This window comes from Artibeus jamaicensis, unplaced genomic scaffold (assembly GCF_021234435.1).
Source record: "Artibeus jamaicensis isolate MK-2021 breed Jamaican fruit bat unplaced genomic scaffold, CSHL_Jam_final scaffold_1964, whole genome shotgun sequence".
Taxonomy (NCBI): Eukaryota; Metazoa; Chordata; class Mammalia; order Chiroptera; family Phyllostomidae; genus Artibeus; species Artibeus jamaicensis.
The window spans coordinates 16,185,263-16,194,754 of NW_026522030.1; the positions used below are offsets into that span (position 1 = coordinate 16,185,263).

The following is a 9,492-nucleotide window of genomic DNA, read 5'->3' on the forward strand; positions in this document are numbered from 1 at the left end:
GAGAAATGGCTACTCATGCTTGCACCGTCCTACCACATAATATGGATCACGGGCAAAGGGCTGAGTTTAACTCACAACCCGTGAAAGGTTCACATGGGTTTTGGATGACAAGTATAATGCATACAGAGATCGAGTTCGGTAGGGGGTTGTCTGATGCATTTTGGTATAGCTAAAGGCCTTGTTCTCGCCAGAGCTGAGAGAAATCCACATAACACCCTGTCAGGTAAAGAGCAAGCACACATTTTACAGCTACATTGACTTTTCAAGGTAGCCCTGGAATTTGCAAACATTCTTCCCGTTTGTTCTATCCCAGACTGTATTGTTTGAATTTTAGCAAAGCCCATATGTATGTGCATTTTTGTGCTGTCTTTCTCTAACAGGTATTCCCTTAGGGTATACCCATATGGGGGGAGAGCCGAAATACTTTATAACTATTATCATACTGCTGGCTTACTTTCTTTCTCACGTGCTGCTTCAATTCCCACATTACGGTGGGGCCGCCCTAGCTGCTGCCAATTTCTCTGGGTACTTGGTGTGGCTGCCTAAAGAAGTCATGTACTGCACTTCTGCTGAAGAACGTACTTCCCCGTTGCTATGGGTGTTCTTGTCCTTACAAAGTGATGCTGATTTTCTAGGTACTCTGTGTACCTTTAGGAGTGCTAAGGATATCATCACACCAAGACTCTATCTTTTCTATTTTCCTTCTTCCATTCATTTCTTCCTAAGGAATAGGGGAAAGGCTTTATATTTGCTATTAAGCTAATGACATTAAGCATACTTCTTGATAAATATTGGATTCTTTCTAAATGTATATATTTGTTGGTTGATCTTCTGATGACAAATGTATATATTTGTTGATCTTCTGATGGGTTCATTTTTGACGACAAAAAGCACAAGTTTTGGAGTAAAAGACATGTCAGTTTGAACCCATGGTCTGTTTTTTATAAGTGGTATTACTTTGGGCAAGCTACTTTGCCTCTTTGAGCTTCCATTTTCTCATCTTTAAAATGGTTTAGTAATACCTACCTCAGGGTGGTTGTAGGAAGACATGATACAGTGTATGTGACTTGCTTGGCACATAGTAGGTGCTCAAAAAGGTTAAGTCACTTTCCTTTGTACTTGAAGAATGAAGGGGGATCCTACTTGTAGTGAGGACAGTTGGGCACTGGAGTCTACATAATCCAGAGAAGTTCTGATTGAACGTTAGGGCCTGGTTGAGAGACCTCTCCAAAAAGCAGTGGGCTGTCCTCTTACTTGGTTGGCCCTGTTCTAACCTGTTCTGTGGGTACTGGTTCACCACACTGGTCTAGTAGGCACTTATTAAGTAGTTCCCACAAATGCGAGGTAAACAAACAAACAAACAAAACAGGTCTATGGTAAAAACTCCGAGACAGAATAAGGATGGGGTAGGTATTAAATAATGAAAACTCCCAACTATAGGAGACAGGTTGAGAGAATTGGTATAGAGGCATATATTCTTTGGCCCTCCGTAGCACCCATTCCCCATCTTCTGGAATCATATTCCTAACTCTCCTTGAGAAGACTCTTCCCAATTTTGGCTCTATAATTTGAAGGAGACTGATCCTACCCATAACCCAAAGTTGAGCCTTGATTCACTAGAGGAAATTGCACATCCAGCCCTCTGGCTGCAAAGATTGGTTCAGGGATGATATATGACTCAATGAGAGCCAAAGGAAACATTTTTATAGGGGTTAAGAGGAAAAGGAGTTGACTCTCATTTGTGTGGCTAACACAAAAGAATCTCTCTTCTTTTTGGATGGTGTCATTTGAAACATGAGGCATGAATTACTCTTATAGTACCCTACAGCTGCTGGCTCCATACTGTGAATCTAATGATGAAATTGACATTAGAGAGGCAATTGAAAGACAGGAAAGAAAGCCCTTGGTGAAAGTATTTGAACTGCTGGATCAAGCTTTACCTGAAGCCATTTATATCTGGACATTTCAGTTATCAGCACCCATCAGTTTGAAATCTGTTTTGTAAAGCTTCAACTGAGAGACCAGATACACCTGCGAAAAGGAAAATCCTGTGAATCTAATTACTCTCAAAGAAAAATTACTTTTCGTTTAGGCAGAAAACATAATTTTAGAAAAATTATGTGTTCTTAAAAGATACTGACACTTTAATAACATAATGACAGCTGAACACAGGTAGCTCTTTGGTGTCCTTTTTTGCTACTTTACTGCTCCATGTGCAATATGTATATTGTTATAAACTGAAGGTTTATGTCCTCCCCAAATTTACATATTGAAATCCTAACCCCACTATGATGGTATTAGGAGGTGGGGACTGTGGGAGGTAATTAGGTCATGAGGGTAGAGCCCTAATGAAGGGGATTAATGCCCTTATAAAAGAGGCCCCAGAATGCTCTTTCTCTCCTTCTGCTATGTGAGGATACAGGGAGAAGACAAGCCATTTATGAAATGGGAAGTAAGTCCCCATCAGACACTAAATCTGCCAGCTCCTTAATCTTGAACTTACCAATATAGAATTATGAGAAATGTTTTGTTGTTTGAGCTACCAAGTCTATAGTATTTTACTTATTAGTAGCCAAAACTAACACATATATAAATTGCTGAATAATAATCTGGTTTGCACTGAGCAGAAGAAAAAAGATGAAAGTTGTAGGCAGAGAGATCTAGTTTCAAACCCAGGTTTTACCACTTATTGGCTGTGTAAAAATTTCCTCACTTAAAAAGGGGGCTTAATAATAATTATCTTTTAAATTTGAGGCAATGAATAACAATAGGTTTCAATCACTATCCTCACAGCCCCCACCCCACCCCCAACATCGTCCAGTCCAAAATGTCACTAGTGCTGAGGTTAAGGAACTCAGATCTAGAAGACATGTCTATTGGCGTCAGTGGAGTTCTAAACTGGGTTTACAGTTGCATTATTTCTGCCAAAACAACATAGGAAAAGAAGGAGGAAAATGGCATAATGAGGAAGTATATGAGATGGTAGCACTAAAAGGAAAAACGGAGGAACCCCTGCCCAGTGCGGAGCTGGAGCCGAGGGCAGGGGAATTCTACCTGGGATCGGTGGGTTTCACAATAAACGAGGGGGAAAAGAGTTGGCACAGTGGGGAATGCAAACCCGAGTGCCTAGCTAGAGATGATGACAGTGCTGCAGCAAGAGGACAAATGTTGTCCTGGTGTGTATGGGGCGTGACACAGCTCTGGAGTGCTCCCCACGTCTGTAAGTATTGTGAGGTGAAGCACAGTCAAAATGTCCAGAACTTGGAGTCAGGAGGAATAGGGCATCTTAAGTTCCTTAACCAGCTACTGATCTCCTCTAGGTGATATATTATTTTATACTCTTTAAACAAAATTATATATACATATATATATATAATTGTATTATATTAATGATGTTATCTGGGTTTGCACGCGCTGAGGGTGTTTGACTAGGTTAGGTTATGACTAAACTAACTTTCCCTTTGTTTTTTCATGTGGGCATCTCTTCTTCGGTACAAAGCATTAAACTTAGAATGTTATTAACAATAAGGAGCAACTGAAGGAATGTGAAAATGAATGCAACCCAAATGATGTTAGATAGAAAATGATAAAGAACATTTCATATGCAAAATGCTAAGATATTTTCCCCCAAGGTTCAGGTGGTTATAGCTTTTCCCATGATTGCTATAGATAATGGACAGGAAAGCACATTATAATCATGCCTAAACCATGTCTTTTAATTTATAAGGTTGAAATTGATAAAGGATAAAAAAGTAATGTCTGTTTATGAATTTCATATGTTTCTGCACATTTGCCATTTTCATATTAACCTTAGAATTATATAGTATATATAATGTTTACATATACATTATTTTGGGTTCAATGTAATGCTTATTAAAAGTAATTGTAAGGATTATGCATTTTTCTGAGTGCTTTTTTACTCAAATATTTTTATGCATTTGTGAATGTTAAAGAAGCTCTGGGTTTATTAATGAACATTTAAAAAGTTTTAAAGATTTGCAGCATTGTAAAATGGCTAACCTATTATACAAATGCTGAAAAATATATAGAAGAAATGGTAGGTTAGTGTTAAAGGAGTGATCAAGTAGACCATGACAGTTGTAAAGCCACCGTCACTAGGGACAGAGAACATAGAAGACTGAAAAAGAGAACTGGTCAAAAGACTAATGAAATACCCTCAGACAAATTGAAGAACACCAGCAGGTATAAATACCCAACAAGCTATTATCAATGGGGAAGAAAACCACCTGAGAAATACTCACACAACTGACAACACCGTAACACACTTGTACTCAATTCTCATGTTACATATACATATCTCCCATTCCTCCACCACATGTATGTCTATCGTATTCAAAGAAGACAGATTCCTATATGTTTGTAATTTAAATAATCCTTGGTATCTCTGAGGAATATACTTTGAATGATATTTACTTTTACTATGTGAAATCTATATAGTTCTATATTGATAATAATGTATGACTCTCTTAAGAGTCTAATCAATGGACTCATGAACTATTATAACTGAGAAAAATGACATTGGTAATGACATTTATCCTAAAATAAAATACACAAACATTTAAATAACTACTATTATGCTCTCCTGCAATTATGTATGTTACTCTGGGTCTAGTTGGGATTCTAATTTACTACCATTTAGATTCTACTAAACAGAGGAAGTATCTCAAAGGCAGTAGAATGTAAAAGCTAAGAATAAGGGATGTGGAGTTAGGCAACTTGAATTTGAACCCTAGCTGTGTAATCTTGGGCAAGTTAATTTACCTCTCTGTGTTTTGGTTTCTTTATCTGTAAAATAAGGGTAATAATATCTACCTTACAGGCTTATCACAAGGATCTAAACAGATTAATTCATGTAAAACGCAACACAAAGCACTTAGCGCAGTTCCTGGCATGCAGTGTATGTTAGATGTTTAAGGTATATCATATACACCTCATCCGCCCACCCATCCTGTTGGTTCTATTTCTTTAGAGAACCCTAAATAGCACAGTTTCAGTTTGAATTCTAAGGTGACTCTTTCTTTCCAAAGGACTAAACTCTTTTCAGCATATAAACTGTTAAGAACAAATCTCCCAGAAGAACTGAAATCAGAGAGGGGACAGGCTACTGTAGGAGCAAGCCACGGCCAGGGTTAAGGAGGTTGGCATGTTGTCCAGAATGGACGTAACCAAATAATAAATGCACTTACAGAATACTCTCTACCCAAAGACCACCTGGAACACACTTGTAGTTGAACAGGTTGTGTATGGGACTCATTGCAGGGAGGGAGAATGCACACCGTGGGCAACCGTAGGGTATCTTAGTAAAACAATGTTGGAAAGGACTTACAGGATTGGGGAATTGACAGTGATGTGAAGAAGGTCCAAAGAAGTAGGTTTCTGGATTGGGTACTTTTAGAAAGAAGAAATAAGTCTATGATTATCTGAATAAATCTCATGTAAGGGCAGGCATTGCAGAGGGAGATTAAATATGTAATTGGTGAAGAAACAGCAGTCACTCTTACGAGCTCAGAGAGGAGGATGTTCAGTGTTTTGTGGCGTGGTTGAGGCTCTATTTTGTCTGTTCAGATGTGGGCAGTCTTGCTTTTGTTTGACCCATCATAATCACAGAATGGCCTTGTCTGATGCTGATGTCCTGTGAAATTGCCTATGTTCAACAGAACACCAAGGCCTCACTAGCACTACCAGGCCAGCTCCTGGGTGTCAGGGCTGCTTTTCTCGGTCTTCACGAAGTTCATTTCTTACTGGCTGGGTGATCCCCATGAAATCTGCAGTCCTGTTTTTTAAATAACTATTTTCAGCTGCAATATCTCAATTCAGAAATTAATCAGGGGCTCATAATACCTTAATTATAATTATAGCAAATAAAATTAAAATTAATTAAGAGGAGAAAATGAAGGGATGCTTAATTTCCATCACAAAGACAAATAAAAAAGAAAACTGCATTCTTCCAAATTTTGGGTTTTAAATACCTCTTTACTTTTACAAACAAAATTTTCCAGCAGAAATGTATAAATTTTATTATATTCATATGATACCCTGTCAAATTTGGGGGAGAAATTGATGAGAGACTATGAATGTTCTTATACTCAAGCCTGTTATAAAAACCAAGAACAGGAAAGATGGCAAGTCAAGTATCTCCTGCAGAGGGTTTGGGAGAGTAGGGTGGGGATGGGGTGCACCCCTCGTCTTCCCTGTCTGTCCCTAAGCACTGGTTATTTCCCAAACAAACCCCATGGAGCCCAGGGAACTCCTGTGTCTCCTGAATTAAGGATCTAGGGACCTCTGAGCTGCTTGTTTCATTATCTACACACGTCCTTATCTTCTCTCCAACGATCCCCTCAGTGCTCTGAAGCAGCAGCATGAGCTACATTAATTTCTTGTGAGATGCATACAGTTTGCACCTCCTACCCCAAAGCCAGGGATGCTTTTGCCTGTGGCAGAATGCCATTGTATATCTGATTGCAACACTAGCCATTCATTGCTGGTGGCGTTAGCAGAATATGGTTGATGATCAGAACTTAGAGCACTTGTCAGGACATACCAAATATACATACCACTTGGTTTTATAACTCTGGCAATAATTCTACATCTAAAGGAAGCTTAAGTGGTTATAAAACTAATTCATAAATTTCCAAGAGGTACCGCTCATTCTTCACATCTAAGGCTCCATTATTCCTGGGCTCATACCTGTGTTAATAGTCACTGCACAATCAAACTGTCTGTGGGAATCAGTGTTAATCTTGAAGACAGAGCAAATCATTAGGTCAGCAAAGCTGTGATCCAGAAGGCAGCTGATGTGTTATTTTTAAAATTTCTCACTGCTAAAATAACCCACATTTGCAGAAATTCCTCCAAGAGACTCAGTAGCTGAAAAGTGGACAAATCTGGCAAGGTCAGATTTCTTTACATTCATCCAATGTGGAGATCAAACACTTGGGCTGGCAAGAAAATTGCACTGTCAACTGCTCACAATACATTGCGTTTCACCCTATGCATCTCCGTGGTTTGGGCTAATCATACATTTTTCATTGTAAGAATTGGCTGATCTTATATTTCTGGTCAAGACAATGGACAAGAGATTGTATAAAAGGAAGAAACATAGATTATCGGGTTGTGGAGGTGCTGGATGCCCAAGAAATCTGAGAAATGACCCTGAACAGGAAGACAGATAAGAAGCAAATGTTTCATCCAATCCACAATTACCGTATTTCATCATGTATAATGCACACTTCTTGCCTACATTTTTGAAGGAAGAATAAGGATGAACACAAGGGCAGTGCCTACAGTACCTTGTATTTGTTTTTGTGTTTTATAATTATTTGTTATATAAAGTTTATTGTACCATATGTTCAAAAATAAATGCTAAAATTCCTTTATAATACCAAAAACAAGTATCTAAATATAAATAAATAAGTAATTGAATTAAAAAATTGAAAGATATTTTTCCTGAAAGTTTGGGTGAAAATGTGGCTGCACATTATGCACGGCAAAATAAGACATCGTAAAGGTTGGTTCTATCTATAACATACCTATCCTGCAATACCCACACAACACACGTCTCTATCAGACAAGAACTTCCATAAGAAAAAAGTCTGCTTCTTTGAATACCATAGACTTTATCCCTTGCCTTATTTGTTTTGTTTCAGAGAAAGCTCAGTGAGGAAACCCAGAGCAGAGCTTCTGTGTGCAAACACAGAACACTCCAGCTCTCCAACTCTTATGTAAGTCAGAACCTCCTGGAGGGCTTGTTAAACGTAAGTATTGGGCCCACCTCCAGACTTTCTGATGCATTATATCTGAAGTAGAAGTTGTAAATTTGCATTTCTGACAAGTTCCAACATCATGCTGATGGGACAGGTTGGAAATTACCTTTTGAGAACCACAGGTCTAATTCTTTCACTTTATTAAAAGAGTCTGAGCTATCTCTTTCCTTGCCCAACGCACTCACAGGAGGCTCAATAAATGGTTGCTAGTGAGTGAATGAAGAAACCAAGGTAGAGAAAGACAAAAGGGCATACCCAAGTCGGATAGTTCTTTTTTAGCCTGGCCCAATGGGAATCACTAGAGAGGGTGGTAGTGGCCAGAGAGACCTATCATTGTAATGGGGAAAAGTACCAAAGTCCAGTTTACAACTAATTAGAATCTGTATAAGTCTTCTATAAAACCCACTTTAAAGGATTCAGTAGAAATTTTCTATATCCTTTTTATCACTGCTGTGGAAAAAGTACTTAATGAAATTACCTTTACAAATGCATTAATTTATTCTACCCTGAGGACATTACATTCAGTGATTTAGCAAAAGTAATCTGAACTAATAACAGACACACATTTCCTGAGACTAAGCAAATTTCCCAGTAGAGAGATAGTTAGCTATTTGGGACAAATGAAGGCTGAGATATAATGATTAAAGAATAGCTGTTGTGTCCAGAATGGGTGACAGTGTTTACAAACAGTAGCACGACTGGAATGCAGAACTAAAATGCATGCTGACAAAGAAAACTATCACAGGGGAGGGGAAAGCCCACCACCACTACACCAGGACATCCTTGACCACTGACAGATGCTCAGGTTCAAGAGATGATCTCCATGTGTATGTCTCCTAAGGTTGCACAAGGAAGAACCACAACTCCTCAGGGCCACTGACTATCCCCATTGCAGTCAGGCAATGACAGCCCGTTCACTTCCATCCTGCCAATGAAATACATATGCAGTGAGTGCTGTCCCTTTAAAAAGTCCTAATCTATTGATAGACCTGAGTTGCAATGTTGCAGCCTACAGGGTGAGCATCACATACCCATTGGCTCTTTTGCTGTAGATGACAAAGCATTTGTAACCCGGGATTTACTTCTGTTTAGAAACACCCAATTTCTGGCATTGACAAGATCTCTCCTAGAAGATTTTTCAAAAAGCATTTATCATATTAGCTTCTCTAAAATAATTTCTCAAAATAGGATCTGCCTGTCAACTGTATTTAGCATCCTGTGGGGGTAGTTTAAAATGTAGATTCCCAATCAATCATCTTCTCTGAATCCACTCTTTTAGGAGCCAGGAAATTACACTTTTAACCTTTCTAGTGATTCTCATGCATATTGAAGTGTTAGAACCACTGCTTTAAGACAGCAATTTTCAACGATCTTCAACGGGTGTGCTGCACGAATTTTTAAAACATACAATACCTGACTATTTAGTCAAGGGCACTGACCTCTTTCCCATTAGGTTGTCAAAAAAAATGACAACAACCAACAGAGCAATAACCGTCTAGGGCAAATGAATCAAAATGATACCTATTTTTTGTCAGATTGGCAAAAAATACATTTTTGGGTATGCTGAAGAATTTTAGTAATTAGCTTATGTGTGCCACGAGATAAAAATGGTGAAAAGTGCTGCTCTAAGAGCCTGACTGTAGGGAAAGAGAATTTCCAAAAAGAAACAAAAACATACATTGAATTTATGAAGGCTCCTTGAAGACAT

At 38.5% G+C, this 9,492-nt stretch overlaps 1 protein-coding gene across 3 annotated transcripts in view; it reads right to left on the bottom strand.

Annotated features, from left to right (window-relative positions):
- PLPPR1 (phospholipid phosphatase related 1) overlaps positions 1-9,492 on the bottom strand; it is a 228,965-nt gene that overhangs the window by 78,140 nt on the left and 141,333 nt on the right. The window lies entirely within an intron of this gene.